Source organism: Calonectris borealis, chromosome 11, assembly GCF_964195595.1.
Source record: "Calonectris borealis chromosome 11, bCalBor7.hap1.2, whole genome shotgun sequence".
Taxonomy (NCBI): domain Eukaryota; kingdom Metazoa; phylum Chordata; class Aves; order Procellariiformes; family Procellariidae; genus Calonectris; species Calonectris borealis.
The window spans coordinates 21310873-21335447 of NC_134322.1; the positions used below are offsets into that span (position 1 = coordinate 21310873).

The 24575-nt window shown below is 37.6% G+C and overlaps 1 protein-coding gene across 14 annotated transcripts in view; it reads right to left on the bottom strand.

The window, feature by feature from the left end:
* Positions 1-24575, bottom strand: part of PEAK1 (pseudopodium enriched atypical kinase 1) — a 124357-nt gene that overhangs the window by 83167 nt on the left and 16615 nt on the right. For 11 of the 14 annotated variants that reach the window (XM_075160448.1, XM_075160451.1, XM_075160436.1 and 8 more), the window contains exon 2: positions 17247-17321. The exons of 2 other annotated variants lie outside the window; for them this stretch is intronic. The gene's annotated coding sequence lies outside the window, so the exon portion shown is untranslated. Of the gene's footprint in view, positions 1-17171; positions 17322-24575 lie in introns of those variants that run through there. One more of the 14 variants, XM_075160438.1, reaches the window with a different exon arrangement.

Below are 24575 nucleotides of genomic sequence, written 5' to 3' on the forward strand. Positions count from 1 at the left end.
GTCATCTTACACTTTTTTTACCTGGAAGTTACTTTTATTTTCCAGTATTAAAAGGGATCTTTATAATTCACTTCCAAAACATTTGAGAACGCATTTTGATCTAGTACATTGGTCAGTCTCCGAAAAAAGGCTCCCCTCAGACTTTGGATGCCCTCAGGTCACTATTGCCTGCACTGAAACACTATGGAGCAACCTGTTATAGGCAAAGTTGCTTTTCTCAGCTTACTACTACCTGATTGTACACTGGTGGTACAGTAGGAAACAGCTTGTTGTAACTGTTCTTTACTAACGGAGTATTTAATGAATTCCAGCTGAGGTCAGATAAGGTCACTACAAGTACAGTCTCCCTGGGATAAACACCTTGTATTAAGAAAATGATTCAAAATATACCCACGGCAGGCTCTGCACATACACATCCAGTTTTCCTCTCTTTTGTAAGCTTCTATACAAGGTCAAATGTGAGTGCAAGAGGCTTGGTAGTTCTAGAGATTGATATTGCTCATTTGCTGCTACAAGATGTATTCTATTAACATTTTTGAAAAACTGCCCACTTCTAACCTCCAGTATCTCAAATACCAAAGAGTCTATTATTAAAAAACAACACAAAAAAACCTCCCCCCCCCTCCCCCCCAAAGTCCCCAAAAAACAAAAGGAAGAAATAAAAATCCCACAGGAGATGCACATGAAATGTATTCCACACAGAAATTTCAGGGTATATTTCTTCAAATCAAAAATGTGCTCATAAATGCTGTAAGTTGCATTAAAAATGTTGGTTTCCATTATTTAATAAAAACTACCTGCAGGTGTCATTCATGAGAATATTTTCATTTTTGTAGTCTGCTCAAGCAATCTCAATTTTTTGTTGCTGTTAAGTTGCAGCAAGTATATTTCAGATTTTCCTGAGAGTAAGATAGAGGTGAGGAAAAAAAGATTTTCCAGTGCTACCACATCGCAACCAAGCTGTCCTGCTTAGGAATTCACTTTATAATTTAACTTTGGTGGCTCTAAAACTTTTGCCGTCTTCATAAAATCCCTCTAATTTGGCAGAGTTATGAGGGTTTGAAAAAAAAAATCCATTTTTGTATTTTCAGTAGACTATATGAAGTGTTGATAAAATCCAATATTTACTAAATACATTTCAGGAATCTGGGAACTAGAGAAAAAAGCAGGGCAAGACTAGAAGAAACCCTAGGTTTTCCACATATGACTGTACTTGAAAATATGCACATAAATGAGAGAAAACCCACTGATATTTGCACACTACGTAACACTTCCGAGATTTTAAGACTTTTCAGCATATGACTTCATAAACGTAATACTGCTATGAACAGCTACAGTACATTAGCAGTCAGTGGAAACCAAATGAGCGTATTATGCTGGTGCTCCGCAACGACTGCAGTGGGGAATTCTTCACATCTCTCTGCTGCTCACTCTGCATAAATGTATCCAAGTCTGAGCTGCTGCTCTGCCACAATTTTCCCACTGTAATCTGCCACCTATTATTCTCTCAAACCCCATCTGCAGATCATTCTTCTATCAAATGAGCTGGTTAAAATTCCTTCTCCTTTTTTCTTTTAAACCCAGGGGAATTTCAAGTAGTCCAGCACTAACTGACAGGAATTTATTTTAACCATTTATTTAAAATACCAACGGTTTTGTATTGTTGCAGCTTAACAGCTCTCCTTGGTTTCATGCAGTCTCCCTTCCCTTTACCTTTTTCAGATACATGCGTTAGCTTGCTGGGTTCTGAGACGTATGGCTGAAAGAGTGATTTCCATTATTTTCTTTTAGACTCAGACCTGTTTCCACGCAGAATTTTGAGCATTACACATATATAGACAGAAAAGCACGTGCCATTGTGAAAATAGCTACTTAACAAGTAAAAATATTTAAAAATGTATACTAAGGTAACCATAAAACCTCTTTCCCTTTGCAATTTAAGAAATTTGGAGGTAATTTTCCTTATGTATCTGTCCAAGCTGATTGGACCTCGATCTTTGAAGATGACAGTACTTAAGATTAAAAACCTATGTATGCATATTGAACTGAAGTTCTTTTTCCTCTACAAGATACTGCTCTGAATAAAAGCATCATACTTGTCAGCATTTTTCTCCATGCCAGAGGGCTGAGAAGGAACTTGACCTGGATAGGATTGTTTCCTAAACTTTGTTTTTAAAATGATGTAACAGGCCACTTGGTTTCATGTAGGCTGACTAGTTTCACGCAGACTGCCGCATATACTCAAACTTTGCATTTTAAAATAAGCTGTTTAATATATTTTTGCTGACTAGAGTTTGAGAACCTCTTTTGTAGGACACCAACAGAATAAAAAACAATGGAAAATTGTTGGCTGTAACAGGGCTTGCAAGTAATAAAGTTGAATATCGCTTACATCTATGCGTTATAGAAGAAAGGCAGAAGACAGAAGCCATGATACCTAATGCTATCACAACTTGCTCCCCAGAAAAATACAACCTTAGGGGCACGGTTACAAAGCTACCTAACCAAGTGTCAGGTGCCTGTACTTCATTGCTCATCACACACACAACACTTATTCGTGAGTTTCAGAAGTTACACTTAAACTAAAGGTTCATGCTTCACAGTAAAAATCAATTGCAGAAAGTATCAAGCACATGCATTAGGGTCCTTCCCCCTTTTAGCAAAAGATCCTTGAGCTATCGTTTTGCAAGCTAAAGGGAAAGTATTTTTTCCTCTGAATTATGAACCATGTACTAGCTTACAGTTGTGTTTCAGCTTGGCTATGCACCATGTACTTCTTAGGTGAAAACTAACAGGGAAACACAAGGGGAAGGAAGACACAAACTGGAATTATATTCTGATCATTTGAAATCAAAGCAGGAGCTCTTGGGCTTAGATCTGAGCACTAATAACCTGGCTGTAAGCAAGGAGAGGCAGACGCATGGAGACCACTCCCACAGCACAGAATAGTAAAAGATGCCAAACAATGGAGAAAGCTGTGTCATGAATATTCTCTCATTCGTTTTATAGAGATTTTAAGCCTGAACCGGTTTCTTGATCTGGTTTACCACATGGCCAGAGCATCATCTGCTGTGCAGCAGTTTGGGCACAGGCCATTAAAGCCAACAGTGCCCTGAAAGCGCAGCATGCCCAACAGCCCCCGCCACCAAGACGCTAGAAAGGGGGCCCGCTATCTAACCTCCCCCCTTCCAGAGGACAGATGTGGAACACAAGATTGTCTTGCTCTCCCTTTCACAGCAGGTGACAGAACCTATGAGGAGACTTCTTCCTCTCTTATGCTAAAGCAGCCTACTGAACAGTGAATTGAATTCTCTAACATGCAGAATGAAGGTAAAAGAAATACTCTGTAATAGCCACTTCTTCCTCTATCCTGATATTCAACAAAAACTCAAACTGAGCATCCTTGTTTTGGGTTTCACTAGTTACCTGGACTTCAGAGAGTTTGCCAACGTAACAGTGTACATCTTGGCTTGCTTTCTCACTTCAGAAAAGTTGACTGCAACCTTAATTAGGTTCCTCCTGAGCATAATATACTCTCTAATAACTTCTTCCTAATTTTTACTATTAACTATTATATAAAATCACTTAATTCCAGTAACAGAGCCTTAGCTTTGTTTCAGGGTTATAGGTGACAGCACAGAAGACAGCCTTCGCAACAGAAGGCCTATAGTTAGATACCTTACACGTACACAGCGTTAATGGTATAAGCAATGCGCCTTATCTGCATTACCTGTATCATTAAGAGTGAAGTTACACAACGCTGCTGTTACAGATGAAAGACTGAGGATTCACTCCTTCCCCTGCCTTTGCTGCCAGCCATGCAGTTCTGCTTCCTCTTCTGTGCCCATCAACTCACTAACACAGCAGAAAACTATCTACTTTTGCCAGGTTCATGTTCTGCCGAGTGAGTGAGTTAAAGCAGCTGATAAAGATCTGAGGTGGTAGCACCAACACAGGTGGGGAGGAAGGGGAAGGGCAGAGTGCTCAGGAACTTCCTTAGCAGCAGCAAGCTGCTAGATTGGATTATGTCCTTGCAGATAACTTCGCTTGGAGAATACTTTCCGAGTTGCTACATCTATCTTAACTCTATTATCTGCAAGGCATACAGTAGTGCTAGCATACAAACAACCGTGCAGTTGCAAGTTTGTCTCTAGCGTTAGAGAAAAATGAAAAGTAAGTGGAAAAACTGATAGCGAATACTTGATCCATAAGGAATCTTTCTCCTCCTCATTTACCCTGATAGACCCAAAGCTGATGAGTCAATGGAGCAATGTGCCCACAAATACGAACATTCAAAACCTGCTAGTATGGTTCAGCTGGCTGCACAAAGTTCAGCCAGTGACTGACACACCTGTATTTCAAGTATCAACTTCTACAGTGTTCCTGAAAGAGGCTGCAACCTGCAAACCTAGTGGCTTACAGAAATTGCATCGGAAAACCTTGTTGCAGTAAAGTAAACTTCAGCAATCAAGTAGTTTGCCTAAGTTTCATCATCATTGCTTGTATGGGTACGCTTTATTTACTCAAGAATACTTTATTGATTTAATTTAACTTAGTAAGGAACTGACCTGGGCTAAATCAACACAAGGATTTGAAACAAACACAAGAATATGCACTAATAAGTGGCTATCATTTTTAATTAAACCTGCTCATGGTTTCCCCTCGTCCCCAAATTTACGTATCACTTATTTTTAGGAAAAACCTTAATTTTTAGGCTGTGGCTCCATTATAATTTTTTCAGCAGAAAAACAAACTTAAACAAACTCCTACCTTTTCTCCCCCAGCTGTTTGTTCCTATGCCAGCCTAACCACCCAAGACAACATTGCTTTATGCTGGCAGTTGGTCTTTTTTGGCAGGGTTTTCCTTCCCCAGTTGAATCACTTCCCTGCTTCGGTTCACCACGCGGCTGCACAAACACATGTGCTGGCACAACACAGGAGGCAGCGCAGAAGTGGAAATGAATGACCAGGAAACGATGGGAAGTCAGGCTTTACCGGGCTGCAGTGCCACCATAGATGTAATCCTAGCTTTAATTTGCGCTCTGTTCTCCACACAAGATAAGCTAAAGAAACATTAAGAGATGGGAAAGAGTGACATAAAACTGAAAACGAGGGAGGGATATGGCAATGATGAATAGGGAGCAGATTCAGAGTAAAAGTATTTAAATGGTTAAATACTGAGATGATAGCTTTTAAGCACTCCACAAGTCACAAAAATTCTAGGTTCCAGAGAAAATTTAAACACACTTCACTTTGCCAATGCAAATACACTATTTGATATCAAAGTCTTCAGAACAGTGCCATGTAAAGTTGCCCAAACTAATGATTTACTACTTAATGCAGAGAAACATTTCTAGATTTTGTTACATTCCAAGTTTGGCTACAATATCCTCTCAAATGTACAAAGAGAAAAATGTCTTTTGTGAATAATGCCATTCCTGAATGGCTTTATTCAGAAAATTCATGAAAAGAAATATCAATTTGGTTAAACACCAGAGTTTAAGAAAATGTCTTAGTTCAGACTAAAAAGTGGTTTTTGAAGACGATGGGGATGGGTGTGGAATTCAGTATTTTGCTTCTGAAGACAATATGCTTTAGTGTTTGCAAGTATGTTCTCAAGGATGCCAAATAGCCTGCTTGATGAGTTACAGAAGAGCTAAGCAACATCCTGGCAGTTGTTAGAGCAAGCAACGAACTTGTCATCTGATGCCATTACACACCAGCGGGCGTCAAGTCTCGTGAATGGAAGGTTTTTCCAAGTTTCCAATGACCGTTGCAGTCCACTAGGCAGGATGACGGGGACAGCTAGCTGCCTGGAAGCCAAGCTGTAAGAAAACCCTTCCTAATTCCTCAAAAGCCAGTTCAGAAGGTCAAGTTGGCTCAGAAGGCAATTTCCATAGATCCCTGCTTCTGAGAAAGTCTACGTGGCTTTGCATGCTGATAGGTAACAGATACGAGTTACTGGAGGCTTAGGAAATGTTCTAGCAATAAATCTAGGCAGAAATCCTTTACAGTCTTATCTGAAGTTCAACATTAAAATTACTCCAATGAGACATTTTGACATCATCAAAATCTTGTAGAAGCTTTGCAGAAGACTTTTGACTTCTGAGCTTCTCAATGATAAATATTGTTGACAAGGAAAATCAGAGGAAGACCAACAAAAATGCCCCACATCTATTAGATACTTACTGCCACTTTTCTGCCTCTAAGCAGTATTTGTTTCCTATGATTCTGTCACTAAATGTCAAAGCAGTCCAGACAAGCAATTGCAAAAATAAAGATTTAACTCCATTTTACAGTAAGTATTATTGTGCTATGGTAAGTAAGAAAACTCATGCTTCAAACTGAAATAAAAAGGTCGGGATAGACTTCACGAGTCAGCTAAAAGGCAGTTTTTTTCCTCCAGATTCTGATTTTATTCTAACTGTAGCTGTGTCAGATTTATGACTGATTCCACGTACCACTTTTTTTTTATTATTATTACTACATGCTCTGTTAAACCATCTGCGATTTCAGTGACCTCTGAACAGACCATTTACAATCTGCACTGTTTTAACCTGGTAGTTGCCTCTAGCCAGCACAGGTGGACTGCAAGTCCTGTATCCCAGCCAATGTCCTATTACAATTACTCTACCTTTTATTTAGCATTGTCCTGGTTTCAGCTGCGATAGAGTTAAATTTCTTCTATTTAATACAAATGCCTTGATACATTGTATCCTCCTCCCTTTCCGTTGTCAGTCATTACATTGTGAATTTCCAAATATACACTTTTCTGTGATTTGTGATGTGCCCTAGCATGTCACAGACATTACGAGAAGTAAACAAAAACATATAAAACCAATAAACATTTAACAAACATCAGCATTTAACTTAGCACATCATCTAAGCTATGTTGTTCAAAAAAGTGGTCATAAACAACAGAGTTTTATACTAACACTAAGTTTTGATGACTAAACTGGTTCTTTTATTCGAACAAACTGAAGGTACAATGGACATAGTAGCTGATTACATGCTGGAAACTACAGTTATTCTGTTAACTAATCCACAGGATTTCAGCAGTTCTAAGCATACAGTGGTGGAAGGTCTCATGCTTATGACTCATGCTACAATTTTTCTCTCCCCTATTGTTTTGCAAATTCTCTGCTTAATTTAAAATCCATTTCAACTAGAAACTTCCAGGCTCAGCGGAAACTTGAAGATAATATATTCCAAATGAGTGATGTTTCAAAAGGGTGTGTATCTACGACATCTTAAATCAATCTAAATCTGGGCTGGCACGGCCCTACCTCTGTCACTGCTTCTGAGCTTCTGCCGCTTCCTGTCTTGCGTGATCCCACGGTGAGCTAGTTCAGGGAGTTGATCAAGCTGGAAACCGTGCAAGTGCCACCATGAGGAGCCAGAGAGAATGGCGTGTGGCAGTGGGGTGGGAGGGATACGGGACATGTCACACAATAAGATTATGGCAATCCAGATTTAGATAGGCTTAAGTGGAGATACACCACCAGGAGTCATTAATCATCCTGAACGAGCCAAGTCTTAAAGGAAATTGGCATTCTGAGGTTTGGGTTTCATTTTAAGGCATTGATTTATTTTCATAAAACATTTTAAATCTGTACATTAGCAGAAAAGCTATCCTACATATACCAGCAATATATTCTCTTAATGGAATACATAATAATGAATTTTTGTCTCTATAGATCTTTAAGAGCAGATTCAAACTTCAAGGATTATGAGTTCAGTCAGAAGAATGCCCGATTTCTCTGCCTTACAGCTGGCAATAACACTCAAACTGGTTTTGATAATATCTAGGATACTACAGTAGCTATGCTGAAATCTAGGACTCTTCTGCTTCATTGCTTTAGCTTTGCTTAACAGCCCATTTTTGTGTGGTAAAACAGTGATAGGAATTACAATATATTGATAAAGATACACTAAATAAAATTGTACTGCTTTTACAGGAATACGCTTCAGATTATATCAGAGTTATAATAAAAATCTCATGGGTCTGTAAGAACAGTAAGAGGGGTGCAAGACAAGATTAAATCTACTTCCCAGTAATAACTTTTCATGCTGAGTATCCCATGGCATGACTCCATGAGACACACACATCTTCAGAAATAAATGCACAAAATGGCAAATCTTTTAACATCACCTTTCCGTGCAAAGAATTTCTATCAGCCTATCACCCGTTTTCAGACAGGGAAATTCCCACCAAGTCATCAATAATAAATACATCCAGCTATCAGTTCACCTACTAATGAGTAGCTTTTAGCATACAGTGCCTATTCAAGGAAATCAGGTCTGGAAGATGAGAGCATAGTCCTTAATAATTTAAAAGACTCATTATTCTTATCCCAAAAGACAAACAGAATTTGACATCTACTCAGATTTCCAGACCAAATCAAGATACAGCATTTCAGAAGCCATTAGGATCTATCAGTCAATAAATATTCTCAAAATGTTCTTCTGTAGAATAACTTGCCAGCGGCAGAATTATCCATCTTAAAAAGCCCATATTATTAGAGACAAAACATCAGGAATCTTAAGAAACATGCACTGTTGAAAATTAAATCAAAAGGTTTGAAAATTATTCAATATAGCAGATGCTAAAGATCTTTAAAATTTGCTATTTTAAGTAGAGAATATGTAGGTCTAGTCTGGTTGTGCATAGTATAAAATACTAGTACTCTACACATGTTAAGTATGCCCAGAGACAGAACTAACACTCAACATCAAATACTGACTGTGACAATAGAATATAGAGAAGCAGGAGAAAGGGAAAGATAGCTTATAGACTCATCCTGGGACTAAACACTCAAGTTCTGCACGGCCATAACGATGATGCATATTCCCACCAGGTATTAGAAGGGGTAACACAGTGATTGGTAAGAGTATCTGGAAAAGAACAACTGTTATGTAATAGCTAGGTCTACTTGTTATGGCCAGAACTGCAGCGTATGTCTTAAAAAACCAACAGAAATAACCCTAATACAAGTTGCTTAGTTTTCTTGGTGTCTCCTACTGTGAACATACACCTTACTTCTATAAAACTGCTTTTCGTTTCACTCTGCACAAACACTCACTGGTAATGAGGGTTTGCCTACAGAGAAAAGTCATCTAATTAGATCCCTACTTGTATCTGGTCCCATACTTGTTCACGATATTTTCTTCTGTTTTGAAGTCCTCCTAAATGAGATAATCTAAATGCCAGAGTAGCTGGCTGGAACACCCGGTCATACTCTGTGGGCAAGGAGGGAGGTCCTATGTTCTCCCACTGGCTTTGTTAAGCAGGCATAGGAACAGGAGCTAGGGAGCTTTAGGTGCTCCACCTCATTTCTCACTCCATTTAGATTCATCATATACTCCAAATTCCATGGGTCTTGGATGGGGATTTTTTCCAGGCATTGTATATGAACTATTGTACCTTCCTTTCCTTAGCTACATAACTAGCGAAGTCTCCCTTCCATCAACAAAATCAATGGGCAGAATTACTATGAGATAGAGGATAAAAACGCTAAAAACCCAGATGTGCTTACAGCCCATGCCTGTTATATTCATACAAAAAGGAGGACACAGACCACCCACTTTACTATAGATCATTCTGAAATGGCAGTAATTACGGAAGACGCAATTTCCTTAATTGCAATTTCCTTTTTATAAAATACCCCTTTACCCGTATCAGTTTATATTACAAGCAGTGAACCACAGCACTACACTGCCTTTTCAAAGCTAAATGTATATGACACTTGTTCTTCCTTAAAGTTCTCTTTTACCACATTAATGTTTACCTTCCACTTAAGGCTTTTAAAGAGCATGTCATAACACAAGGAGTGTTCAATCGATCAAGCTATTTGATAACATTTTGGGGCTACACGGAGAAAAAATGTCACTTAAAAATTATAAAACAGAAGAAACATGAAATAAAACAATGAAGGGATGACTATAAATTCTTTAAAATAGTCAGTACTGACACAGATTATCAAAAGAATAATTGTTATCTTCCTGTAAACAGGACAGTTTTTACTGAGGTTTTTGCATTGCATATTCTTTTGAAACAGGATGCAAAGATTAATGAATAGGTAGTGTCTTTTCAAATTTTCTTTTGCTACTAGAGTGTATGCACTTAAACCTAATTAAAATCAAACCAACTAATTCAAGGCAGTTAAGAAAACCAGCTTAGAAGAAAGGTGATCTGATGGGGCAAAATTATTATTTTAGTGCATGATCTGGGACACGTTGAAGATTAAATATTAGCACCATATGTTCATGGAAGGAAAATAAAAAGACGTCCTGTTAAGAAATACAGTTTTTCCTTCCAGCTTTTATGAGGTTATATCAAGTTCATTATGTATAAAAACTTAAATGCTTCAAAATAAAAATCTGTGTATATTAATTTGTCAGTCCAACACCACTGAATGCCTCAGCCTATAAATATCACTCCCTGACCCACACAATTCTGGCTAATTAAACATTATTCCTATTTAACAAAAAAATTACAACTTCCATTCCTCATTGTCTTTAAACTAGCAGCTACACTTAAATTTGTTCATCCAGAATGTCGCTTCGTAAGTGCACCCTGCCCCCATAGACCTCTGGATGATCTGCAGTGTGTCAGAGGCTCACAGTAACTGGAAGCCAGTCTCCTAACAGTACACGCTACTGCCTAGCCGGGATAGTCACCATGTTATTTCTCATGTGTAGATGAACATACAAAATTAGGGTGTACAGTGGATGAAGTATAAATACTGCAAGAAAAGCAAGTATTGCCAGATAAACAAACCTTGGTTTTGAACCAAGTGGTGAACACTAAGAAATGTTTAACACTACTTTTAATCAAAAGCAGTACACTGAAAACAGTAACTAGTGGAATTCATCCGGACACGTATTCAGCTCACACCATATTTCAGTTTTGACATACAAATCTTTTTTCCACAGAAAAGTGCTTTTCTAATATCCAGAAGTAAAAGAATTTTTGAAAGACCATTCTGTCTCCAAAGAGACCATTAGGATCAGTTTTCCATTCTAAACAGAAATTCCTATCATCTCAAACAGCTCCAGCTTCTCCAAAATAACCAAACTATCCTGAGCTTTCTAGCGTACTTACCTGCCAAAAGAAACACACACTTCTAAAGGAGGAATAGTAGAAAAACGAGAAGGACTATTTAATGGCAATGAAGTTTGAATGAGCGAAAAATATTGTTGCTTTTCTTGGAATGACAATTATCAAAGGTTTAGTTTAAAAATGCTCTTTTTTAATCAGGCTATTAAGATGAGCTGCCCTTACCCATTTGATTTTTCCACAGATTGTTATCTTTAAAGATCTGCTATCTGCGAGTTAGAGATGATCTGTGTTAACACTTTAAAGATTTGTTATCTGTGCATGTGAACATTAAGTCATGTGCAAGCTATCCTGAATTTTCTAGATCAATATTTCCCAAAGTTTTGGGGTTTTTTTACCTCAAAGTCTCAGTCCTTAGTAACTTGTATTTGCACATCCCATTATAAAACTTTTGATGTAAAATCTTAATGACAACACGGTCCTGACAGGCACTTCCTAACACACAGTAATGAGCCATATACACCAGCTATTTTGTGCTATATGTAGTCAAGAAATACACATAACATATATACTCACATAGAATAGAGCGTAAGTATGCACCAGAGTATCTAACTTTTCACCTTCCCAGCCTGCATATTACTCAGAAGGGATTTGTGCAGTTATGAACCTTATTTTTCACATGTACTCCTCTCATTGTCTCAGACACTAAAAGTTTTAGAACTACTTTCCCATTCATAACAGGTCAGAACATTTTGACTACAGACCACACACAAAATGCACAACTTAACAGCTCAGGTATTTCAAAGGCTACTGCGATGCTGCTGTGTAAGTTACAAAGGTCATGGTGCTTTCAGCCACCCTCTAGGAACCGCCAAGTTAAGAATGCCAGAAAGCCCCTCTTCCAGCTCAACTGCAGTGGAAAATAGGGTTCAGTATGCACATTTATTGTCCTTGAAAGTTACAGCACAGAGACATTAACTTACCAGGTGTATACAGAACACAGGAAATAAGTAATCCCCGAAAGGAAGAGTCCCACGCTTTCTTGTAGACAGGTAAGAAAGATTACACGTATAAATTACTTTTTCAACTGGCTTTCAGACTAACATTTCACTAGGTATTTCCTTCATTAAGTTATTGACAATCTTTATTTTTCTTTCCAACACTGTGTGGGGTTTGGTTTTTTTTTCCCTTTTTTTTTTAAAAAAAAACAGGAGAAGGTACATACTCCCTGAGGGTCTTAAGTTACTTCATTGCTATAGATTAGTTTTCTCTAGTTTTACTCCTTTATAACTCATTCCTCTGCTCAAAAAGATTTTACTCTCCCTGTGAAGAACTAACATAACATCAAAGCTGTAATGCTACACTTTTCCCAGTAGTAAGAGAAAGGGATAGGTGAGATACTGGATCTGGATTTATACTGGAATTTTGTACGGTATTTTGTGATACAATTTATGGCACAAAATCTTACAAAACTTTGAATTTTCTACTTTTTATGATTTGCAGTTACTGTATACAGCAATAAAGTCATTAAATATATACCATCTTCATGAAAAGAATCCAATGTTAAGTTCTCCATTTTAAACATAACACAATGTAAACTCTTCTGCAAATGCCAGTCTTTCTGTCCGTAGACACACACAAGCTCATCTTTGTACTGCTTCCTCTTTTCTCTGTTGAAGAAAGCCCTGAAATCAAATAGGAAACGCTCTGAGGGACAATTGTTGAGGTGTTCCTGAGGGGCAGTTACAGTTTCATGGCTTAATCACTCCAGCTTTCTATTTTGTTAATAATGTAGCTGAATAAAAATGATCTGATACTACTTGTGCATTCATTTTAATGAGTCCCTGGAAAGAAACGCCTGGAGCCAAGCATGCCCAGATCTCCTGAATAAGCAGGAAAATTTCTGCACAAAGATTAGAAACATCTTCAGTTTATAGACATCAATAACGTCTTTTTGATCCTGAATCCCTGTTTTGCTCCAAAGAAAAAAAAAAAAAAAAGAAAAAATTACAGAAAGTTTCTTAAATACAAAAATCAGTGCCTGAGCTAACAAAATCCTCCAACCCCAGCTTCCCCTTCCAAGTCTTAGTATATTAATCTCTTTTCCTTTTAGCTGCCCCAGTTCTTGCATAACAATGCCATTTCCTGAATTCAAATCTCCACAAATAAACCTTAAAGCTGCATAATACTTTATTAAGCTCTATCAATATTCCCTTAAGCAGGATATCCTTTTAAAACTGGGGTACACTGTCACAACTCAGCATCATTTTCGTAGCACTTTCAGAGTAAGAATCAGAAGCACTGCAGCAATCAACAACCTAAAGATCTTCTGAAACATAAAACTACTACCCTCTCCAGAGGAGATTTTTAACAAGCTGCCAATGTTTTGTTTAAATTCTCATCGCTCCATACAGCAGCCATTTATTTCTCTGTGGATATGTATTTGGGCAAGCTAATAGGGAAATCCTTTACAGGTATTTTTAAAGGAAGAGAAGCACACTGTTAGCATCTTCCACCTTTCTGTACAGCGTGAAACCATGTACCTTTCCCGAGTATTCAAACGGTCAATGCTTAAACCTTAACATAAGTGGTTATTCCAGTAAAATACAAAAACTAAAAAAGTATGTGATCTAAGAAAGATGCTCAGTTTTGAGCTGCCTGCTAGGTAGTTCTTTTCATTACTGGTATTCCTAGTGAAAATGCTCACTAGAGGCTAAAAACAAATGTGTAATTATTGTGTTCAAGCTCCTACCTGAACGCAGGCTGGAGTTTCTGTGTGTTAGGTATCATATAAAATGTTCTACCTGAAGTGTGACTTGCAGGATGAGGAGGACGCCAGTTGATGGCAATGAAGATTGTAGATGGACATGGTCCAGAGGAGACTTTTGACTAAAATTATATCACAAGCAAGGAAAAAATAAATCATCTTGAAGAGCAACTACTATGAGGGAAAAAATGTACTGGACGTGAGAGGGCAAAATTTATTTCACAATTAGGTTCATTAAAGAAAAGTATTCACTATCATAGTGAATCCCTGTTCTGCTCCAAAGACAGGAAAAAAAAAAAAAAAAAGAAAAAATTACAGAAAGTTTCTTAAATACAAAAATCAGTGCCTGAGCTAACAAAACCCTCCAACCCCAGCTTCACAGTGATTCACAGTGAAGTGAATCTACATATAATCTACTCAAGACCCATGAGGTATCTTTTCTCAACGGGGTTGGAGAATAAAAACAGTATTACTAAGAAAAGATTAATTACCTGTTGTAAGTTTAACATTTAAAAATGTATTTGTAGTAATCCCCAGTGAAAACCACTGAATGACATTCAACAGGACAAGACAGTGTTTTGCACATTGAAACTATAAAAGTTCATTGCACAAGGAACAATAAGTAAGGACTTAAACAAGAAGCAGAAGGACACAATCTTTCAATGTCCCTAGTCTACCTTGGTGGCAACTTAAACCTTTTTTTTTTTTTTAATCAGCCACACAGCAATATGCATACTGGTCTGTCCCACAACATACTACTTGCTTGATGGAGCAAGTACTCAGTACCTTTAGAGTCTCAATTATTTAACACAGCAAGCAAATGCTGAGACCGGAGTATGCCATGGCAAGATGAAATACCAAGCAGTAGAAACAGCTGAGCCAAAACCACACTGTGCCAATCCAGTCTAAGCAGCACTTTCCTAAAGGAATGAGGAACAGAAAGCAATGCAATTTTTAAAAACTGATCTTGAAAATATACAAACCAGGAAACAGCCTTATAGCTCTTGGAGTGGTGCTACTATGATCAGCATTTCGTCACTCCCTCCCCATGCCCTCTTTAACATAAGTTCTCTAAAATGAACCTGAAAAATCAACTAAAATGGAAGTGAAGAATCTAGAATGACGGATTAGATCTTAACGTATAACTATCTAAAAAAAATGGAAGCCTGAAAACAAAATTATGGTTTATGCCATATTTCAGCTCACTGTATTATACTGACATCTCTAATTCCTAGTATCTTAGAAGTCTTGACATCTGTATCAAACTTCTAATCTGAAACTAAAAATTGGGTGAAATTTATGTAGTATGAATACAGCAGTGTACAAAACATTATGTACTATAGAGCCTGTTATAGCTTGCAAAGGTACAAAACATGCTTACAGGGTTTTCTGCTCCAAAACATCCAAACTTATTCAGTAATAAGTTTACTTTCAAAATGATCTATTACTGCATACTCAAATATGTTTAAAGCAACAAGCTCTTGGGTCTTTGTTTTTCTCTTTAAACAGTATGCAAGCAGCTGAGCCTTTCTGAGCTCATCAGTATGTTAACAAAACATTTCTTAAGGTGCAGATTTACAATCTGCATAAGAAGATAAAAATCTGCACTTTTGGTCAAATGGACTATCCCTCCACTTTGACTGTGGATGTGCTGATGAAAGTGCTTGTGGGTTGTGTGATCAGCTAGATAGATGTGATTCCTAATCTGGCTGGAAACTAATCCCCCACACAAGAAAATTTCCAGCCAGAGTAGGAATTTGATTCAGCTGGTCACATCTCCAAAAGTGCTAATACCACCGAGACACCCCTTTTTTTGGCAGCACTGCCTAAGATCAGCTTAACACAATCAAGAAATTGCATCTGCTGAACCACAGTTAAGTACCTCTGGGATGTTCACTCGTAAACAGTTTCATGCTTTCAGTATTACTCCACTTCAGGATTATACAGAAGAGGCAACTCTAATTTCCTAGCATGTCATTTCATCTTTTTTGCAAGTTATTTCTGACCACAGAAACACATTTAGAGAAAACACTCTTCCAAATATTACTATAATTCTTAGGTAAAATCTTGAACTGGGCATGGTATAACAACGTATTTTCAATAAGTTCTAAGACTTGCTCCATTGTACTAACTTCCTATAAATCACATGTCTATATTGGTATTCTAAAAAAAATGAAGTTTGTTGCTATGTGTCCTCCCTTAGCAACTGCCACCCAAATAAAAGGAGAGTTAGGACTACAAATGCACCTTAAAATCTGCAGATTTTGCAAAAAGTACTAGCTAGTAAAGGCAGAAAGAACCAAGGTAGTGCGCTCCTGATGAAGACTTGGCAGAGTTCAGTAATTGACTGGCCAGCCAAACAAGTCTTACGTGTGCAGCTCCGGCCTAGACACAACTCTGCTGCCTCCGTCCTTGGTAGAGATGACAAAAAGGCCATGGTGGGATGCACTGGGTGTGACAGAAGGGGATGGTAGTAGTGGGAACAGACTAGAACAGGGAAGTGAGGAACAAAAGGGCAAGTGTCTTGGAAATTAAGCTCTTTTCTACTTACAGAGATAGTTAAAAAAACCCAAACAACCAGTTTTCCAAGAACTTGTTTTTTTCCCCAAACTGAGAGGAGTAAAAAACTTCTTTTCAAAGATATTAAATATTCCACAGCATTTTTCAGTTTTGAGCTTATGCCAAGCAATACCACCACGCCAAACAATTCCAAGTTAAAAGGTTCAACAAAATATATTTCAAGTCTTTTTTTGGGGGAAAAAAAAAATGTGTAAAGTAGCTCAGGAAAATTAATGCACTTTTGTGAATCATTTTGGTCATAAAATTGACATTTTTCACTGCAAAAACTTCCATCCACTTTTTCTAAACATGAACCAATAGACTTGTATTTCCACCCCAAGTCTTATCTTTCCACCCCAACACTTAAAATTTTCCAGTGACCTCAAGCGCTTCCATTTCCCTCTAAATCCCAAAAGGATAATAAACATCATAAAAGCCCCATCTGAACAGATACCAGATCCATTACTGTGTAATCTATTTGGACAACCGATCCATAATTATAAAATACTTATTTACATTTGGCATATGGATATCAAACACAATCAAGTTCATTAGGCAGTTTGGTCCAAGGACACATTTCTTGCAAGAATTATTCCAAGCTTTCGCAAGAAGTTGGGGTATGTTTTGAATCATCCCAGTTTATTTAGAATATAATCAATCTGTAGAAGAATAATTGTTTAATTTACAAATCACATATTCAATAAATTCTCACAAAATCACCTCAGTAATTCCTCCTCCACACACACACACACAGAGTAAAAGCCACAGGAAAGAGAATGCTCATACTGATTTAAATTGGTCACTTCAGTTTTGCTTTGTGTTTTTTCTTCCTGAATAGAAAAATGGAAGTAATTTTCTTACCCTGGCAACAGCTTGACTCTTGAATACACATTAACAATTGGCTTTCAGTTTTGAAGATCAGATTTGAGTAGTTCTCTGAAAAAAATCCAAAAATCAGCAGCTAGTACCTAAAGAAACTATTTTCTTTTGGGGAGAAATTTGTACCTTGTTTTTTAGACTCTCACAAAAAGGATGTAGTCATTAGAAGAGAGACAGAATTTCAGGTTGGTCATTTTTTATGTGTCTCTGAGTTAGGGCTGAGTCAATAGGATAACAAATTCACTAAGTCCATCTCCCATATTAGTTAAGCTGAACTTGTGGGAAAATGGAAAATGACACCTAATTTAGCATCTGGAGGGAGATGGTAACCAAAGTTATCAATATATGATAGTTATCAATATATGATATAGGACAACCCATTTGCATTTTATGCATATGTAGCAACTGAAGAAGAAAAGAAAAAGAATTGAAAGTTACCAAAATACAACTGCTGCAATGCATCATGTCAACAGGTATTTACTGTCATAGCCAAATTTATTTGTTAATATGTAGTGAATATATTTGGCACATCAGAATGAGATAGCTAAATAATTCTGCCAAAATGTTTTTGAGACAAAACTTCTTCTATGAGAACCTGATGGTAAGCAGACAGGCTTTTTATTCTGATTTTCATTAGCGATGCAAAACCAGCAAGACTAATCATCAACTGCAACAAGTTACAACCTCACTTGTGAAAAACGAACCATTTCAAATACTATAAAGACGATCAAAATTATCTGAATATAGGCTATGCAGCCTAGGAGGAAGACTGGTTTTGAAGATGGGGATTACAGTTTGACAAGTTTCACTTTTGTTTATATTCAGTAGAAGAATACAAGTAAGAAGGTAGTCCAAAAAGCAGTTTTCTCAGTTTATAAAAAAATAAACAAATATTTTCTGTATATTCCTAATTCCATGAAGATGAAAGTCCTAAAATTTTGAATAGTGGGGAGCATTACTTTAAACCCCAAAAACCTAAACAAAAATGATTTTTCCAGAACTGCGACACCACTTGCAATATACTCAGAAGACAAATTCTGCTCATGTTTTCCAGCATTAAAAAACAGATGTTTTTTCTTGCATTAACAACACTTGATCATAAAATAAATTTAGCCTCTGTGCAGAGAGAAGAGTGAACATAATGTCTCCCTTAAGGCACAACTTTGAGGTATGAGGGATATTAGTTCAATTCCTTTTTCAAATGCTGTAGAGAAGGATGACAGAAAGAAACAGCTTCCAGTCGTTATGCTCCTAATCTGTCTACTCTATAGATGGCTTTGCTCCAGATTTCTCTAATAAGCTCTATTGCAGCACAACCCTTCACTGTCCTTATAATATGCATACTGCAATCTGTGTGGTCTAGTTAGACTAGTTCAGGGAAAGCTTTTTGGTTTTGAATTATTATTTTTTTAAAACCTGGGATAGCAAGAGAAGGCAATTTCATTTAAAGAACCCACAGGAATCTCATAATATTTCACATATTCTTATTTCTGTGTGAAGATAGACATTTGTGCGGGATGTGGTGGGGAGATTTTGGGTTTGTATATTAGTTTATTTTGGGCAGAGGAAGATTGCTAGTTTCCTACCAGTGTTTTTGTGAGATTATTTTGCAAAACTGCCTATAGTATTGACTGCCTGTTAAAATTTGAAATATTTGTGGAATTCATGAAGCAGAAGCAAGACATTGATGTAATCAGTCAACAGCAAAAATTATCAAAAGGGGAAACAAATCTGTGTTGTTTGGGTGTGGGAGAATAATGAGTAAGTACCACTGGTACATTTAAATAGAACAGCTACATTTAGGGAAATAGATTGCATTCAAGTATACACGGAAGGAGGAGGAAAAACAGGAAGAGGCATAAATAAAGGCAGAGGAATGAACAGAATGAAGACTGACTGGGTAACAAAACCCATGCAAAGTGGACCATCTTGGAGAGATCTGACCTAGCGTGCTAGGAATTCTTCGGCAAAGGACAGATAACATTTAGAACAGTACACAGGATTTAAAATTCAAAGCATGCTGTTTCACTAAGCCCAAGTCCTGAAAATAACTTTATTTTAACCACATCCTAGATTTCGTCACAAATGCTATGTTTAGCCTATGAATGTTTCATTGCATTTTTAAACAACAAGTTACTGACTATGTCTCCAACTTTTTCTTTTAATTCAAATAAAAGCATCAGAAATGTACACAAATAATCTGAGAGTACGGGTAAATAGTATTTTCCAAGTTCCAAACAACTTGGAACATTGTCATCTCCTCACCCAGCCCTCCCAAATCCTACTACTGCCGTTCTGCAGATTTGGTGCTCCCTTGGGTCCACTGACACAAGTTGTTGCGAGGGGAAGCTGTAAAACAGGGTGTTTGCACCCTCTGAACTGATTCCATCCCTACCCGTGACGCCCCATCCCAGGTACTAAGCCCAGGTATAATGTTTCCACAGCCTGCTTTCCAGTGTAGCCCTATGAATCTGTTTTCAGCACAAACAAGGGAGCAACAAATTGTGATAAGCAGATAGGAATGCCAAAATGGCTAAGGAGATGAAAAAAAAATGTGTAACAACTCATTCTTGGAAATGCTGATAACCTGCATGACCACAGGTTGAACTGATTTGGGTAAACAATAATTCAGCTAAATAAGCACCGCTCATCTCATTCCCAGTTTTTCTGGGATCCATTTCTTGACACAGCTATAACAGCACATGTGCTAGCATAGCACAAACCCAAGAGACAAGAGGCAGGAGGAGTAGGGCAACTTTTTAAGCTGGCTTATGCAATATGTCCACCAAAACACTAACCAGAGACTGAGGGTGCAGATTCAAGTAACAATTAAAGGATTACATGGCTAGCGACAGCCAGAACCAATAGTGCCATTTCCTTCTCTTCTGGCCCAGGAGTGTGTTCTGTTACCTTCTCACATGCTTCAGTCCCATGTTCATCTGACTCAGATGAGCTCTTTCAGGGACCAAAAGCAACATAAATCTTTAACAAAAGTTATGGTTGAGCAGAATTAACAGCTTACTGTTATTTAATTATATTCAATACAGCAATATTGCATAGGTCCCTCCCCCTTACCACATTCCTGGTGCCAGTCTGACTCCTTCCTTTGTGCTGGTTCTGATGTTTACGAGCCTTCTCACCGAGCCAATCTGAATTGCAAACCTATTGCTAAAACTGTCTTTTCTTCACTGGATTAATTTTCTGTTGCTTTAACAAGTTGAATCAAGTTCAGTGGAGGGCCCACAGGTGCTGGTGACAGGGGAAGAAGCAGAAGCATGCAGCTGGTGAGAAGAGGGAAGATGGAAGGAAGAACTAGGCTATTATTTTTGGATTAATTTAGGTGCTGTTTCATGCTACAGCTGAGAGAAAGAAAGGAAATAAGATCTATAAAGAGAAAAGTACTGCTGCAGGGTAATTAAGACCTAGGAGTAAACATGCCAAATGGTGTTTGCCACATGACAACAAACAAATGTGAATCAGAATGTGAATCAGTACTTGAGCAGAGGAAGGAATGTTTTCTCTACTATTCAGGAAGCACTTCAATTATTTGGAAAAGGTGTGAGTCATTAACTCCCGCATGTACAAGTGAGACATCCAAAGCTATAAATACCTGACATACTTCAAGGGCTCTTTGGAATGGAAGAATGGAAATCTAGATGTACTTTTCCAAAATTACAGAAGCATAAAGCCATGCATCATTTCACAGATTTTGATTTGTTGTGTTTAGGCTCTTCTGAATTGCATTATCCAAGCATGACGAGCTATAACCTTGAAAGGACCTGTTTTCTTGCTTCTGATGCTTTGGATAGCTAAACAGCTATTTGGGATAAAAGACAAGAGGTGCACAGGAGTTGATGGTATGCTATTTTAATGCAACATTTTTGTATGTTTGAATTTGTAGCTTATCGCAGCCATTAGGTGAAATTACTGATGGCAACCAAGAATCTCACTGGCAACAGTTGCGTGTCATAAAAACAACCCTCCTCCTCCTCATTCTTTTTGATTTCATGTCTGCTTGTAGGAGCTTAGCACCAAGGCAGTAAAAAAGTTTTACTGTGATCTTGCAACATCGATTTTTATAACAACTGTAGGATTCTTCAGAATATAACACACTCAAGCTCTTCTTAATCTGTTTATAACTCCTAACATAATTTATTCCCTTTAAACACAGGTTAAAAGGCTAATCGGACTTCAGAGCAGGTTTTCATTCTCAGGTGAAAACCAACACAGTATCACAGAACACCAGTGCATTAAGATTATCAAGCACTGGTGAAGGGCTTAGTTCCTAATCTAGATTTAGCCAGTCTGGCTGCTTAAAGCCGAATATTACTATATAATCGAAGTATAGATTCTGTTCCTTCAGATATGCAGCTTTAACATTTTTCACTACGAAAGTCATCAAGTTGAGATGGTATTAAACTCCTATACAATCCTTCTAGAGAAAAGTATGTTTTCTCCACATGATGTGTTCTTCAAAATGACTCCTGCAATGCCTTCTACCTTGGATAAGAGATTCCAAAGAATACTGACAGACTATACATGATCATGCTACAGGCGCCTTCCAGAAAGGAATCATAAAATACCCCAAGAGTTCCGGTTAACCCAGGTTCATAGAGTAAATGCACATTACTCCGCTGTGACTGACAAACTCCTGGGAAAACTGATTGCACAACAGGAAGAGGGCAAAACAGGGCTTAAGAGCTTGGACGCACATAAGACTCATTCATTTACCCCTGACCCCAAATCTCGGAATAGAAATACACAAGAGGAACACAAAAAACATGCTTGCCTTTGTGTAAGCACATGGAAAGTATGATTTTACAGTACCATAAATATTTAATTACACTTTTATATCACTAGCGATATCCTTTCTTAATTCAAACTCCTTTAAAAATTCCTATTAAAAAACCTCATTAGAACTATATTTCTATTTTCCTTAATTTCATAAACAGACTTATGAAAGAAATACTTTTATGAAGAACTTACTTCCCCCCCCTACATCTATTTAAGTTTTTTGGAATGTAAAAGCCTGACTGCCCAGACTATTGCTGCATTTGAAACACTGCAGTCTGCATTTAACTAGTGCTACATCACACACAATTTCATTACTGTTGGGAAACCAGTAGAATGTAAGGTGATATCCCTTCCTTTGCTAGCAAGTTCCGCGTTTTGTTAAATTCTGTCACTTGGTGCAAGCTTTTAGCTGTTGCATACTTCATATACAGTCTTTTCAGAAAGTGAGCAACCTTCTATATATTTGACAAAACAAATAAGGCTGTTTTGAAAGCCTAGAAGTCTGGAACAAATATTGCTTTAGAGCAAGTAAACAAAAAACCACTGATGAGCTCACCATCAAAAGTTTCTGCAGGGCAGACTGCAATGTGATAACACGGAGAACCTCGCAACTACAGCTGGATTATCCTATTGATGTATTTGTACATAGTCACCAGGGTAATGCTAACAATTTGTGTAATAAAAGACATTTAAAGAACATTAAATTAGCTTGAACTGTGCCATTTATGAATCTTATCTCTCCTATCATTCCAGGAAGCAGAAGCAAACTGCTACTGTACTGAGACCTGATGCGGTTGCCTTTGTGTAAGTGTCTGAAGAACAGTAAGGCTTAAATAGCTGTTGCTGTTAAGTCATGAGCTGAATTTGCAGCACATTTCATACAGTGGTTCTCTAACATGGCAGCAATAAGAAAAACATTAGTTTGTCTCACTTTCAAGAAGTCTAAGGTAGTGGTAAGGCTTTTCAGACTGGAATCACAAATCACTTAACACTGTGCAATTTAAAAAGAATCTAGAGGATGCAGGTTTTCCACAGCAGGGCCCCTATCAGGCTGCTGAGCCAGCTAGCAATCTTCCATGATCTCCTTGAACGCACATTCTTGGACTAAAATGCACAAGTGGAAAAATCTAAATATGCAATGAAACAGACATACATGTATAAACTCATCTAAATGTTTAAGAGAAATATCTCTTAAAAAGTCTCATTCAAATGATGGCAACATACTAAAGTGATTCTTCTCAAAACAAACAGCTGTAGAAAGCTACCACAGAAGTACATTTTGGGTTTATGCAGTAAAAGTATACTGTCAAACAGTGGAGGCACAGCCAGTTGCTGTTCACTCAGCCTAACAACTTTTGTCTTAAACAAGTGGATTGATAGATTTTCCTACTGCATCCATGTATTGTTTTCTCACATTACCAGTCATCGGAAGAATGGAAAAAATACATCATTCGAGAGTGGGCTGAAGGTATCAGTCAAGAAGTAAAAACTTGCTCTTGTCAATGGAGTAATTTATCAAGCTACTATCTCTCAGTGAGAATATGGTGAATGACTGCGCAAGCTCATTTCAGTGCAAAGTAAAGCAAGCTAGGGTTAAGAAATTTAAATCCCTAACAGTGATGTAAACTAACCTGCTTCATTCTGTACTGAAATCAACTAAGAGGTATTGCAGCTCTGTTCTGCATCTTGGATGCAGGAGCAGTAACCTGTAGTTGAGGGATGACTGACAGGTACAGGACAATATCCCCTTCACGGGTTCCAACTTGATCTAGAAAGAATTTATCAGACTGCACTAACAGAGAGCAGAATCAAGTTGAGGGAATGTGGCTGGCAGGTGTAAGAACTTTATAAATATCTGAATCAAAAATAAAAGTCTAAATGTATTAAATATTCTGAAAAAATCTTTATTAACCAAATTTTATTTTTTGGTAGTAAATGGCCTCATTTTTAGAAAGAGTAGTGGTAATGAGACACACACAATGGTCAGCAACAGTCATCCACAGGAAAGATTTTGGGAACACATCAGTGCTGCAGGCTCTCAGCTTTGCCCCATCCCATTTTCTCTTTGATGTCACTAAGTTATTCATGTTATTAGTTCGAGCTTTATCTTTTGATCAAACTTTTGTAATATGTAATTTGGAAATTAGTTTCTTAGAGGGACAAGAGCTGTCAGATAGTAACCTGTATCAGATCAACCCCAAAAAAGTGGTAACAGCTTAGGACAAGTCAGAGCCAAAGTTGGAATTTCAGAGCATACGTGCGAATTATTATTTTTTAAAAACCACAGTGTTGACACTACAAGGGAAGAAAAGAGAGGAAAGATCATATCTTCTGAGCCCTTGATCAAATTACTTCATAATTCACCCACTAAATCCATCTCCTGGTTCCCATAAGAGACAGCAATCTGAGACAGAACAAGCTTGTTGATTTTAGGGCATTAAGGGAGAAAAGGGAACAAACTACAATGTTGCAACTAAATCTCTAGAGGACGTAGAAGCATTCAGAGATATTTTAAAT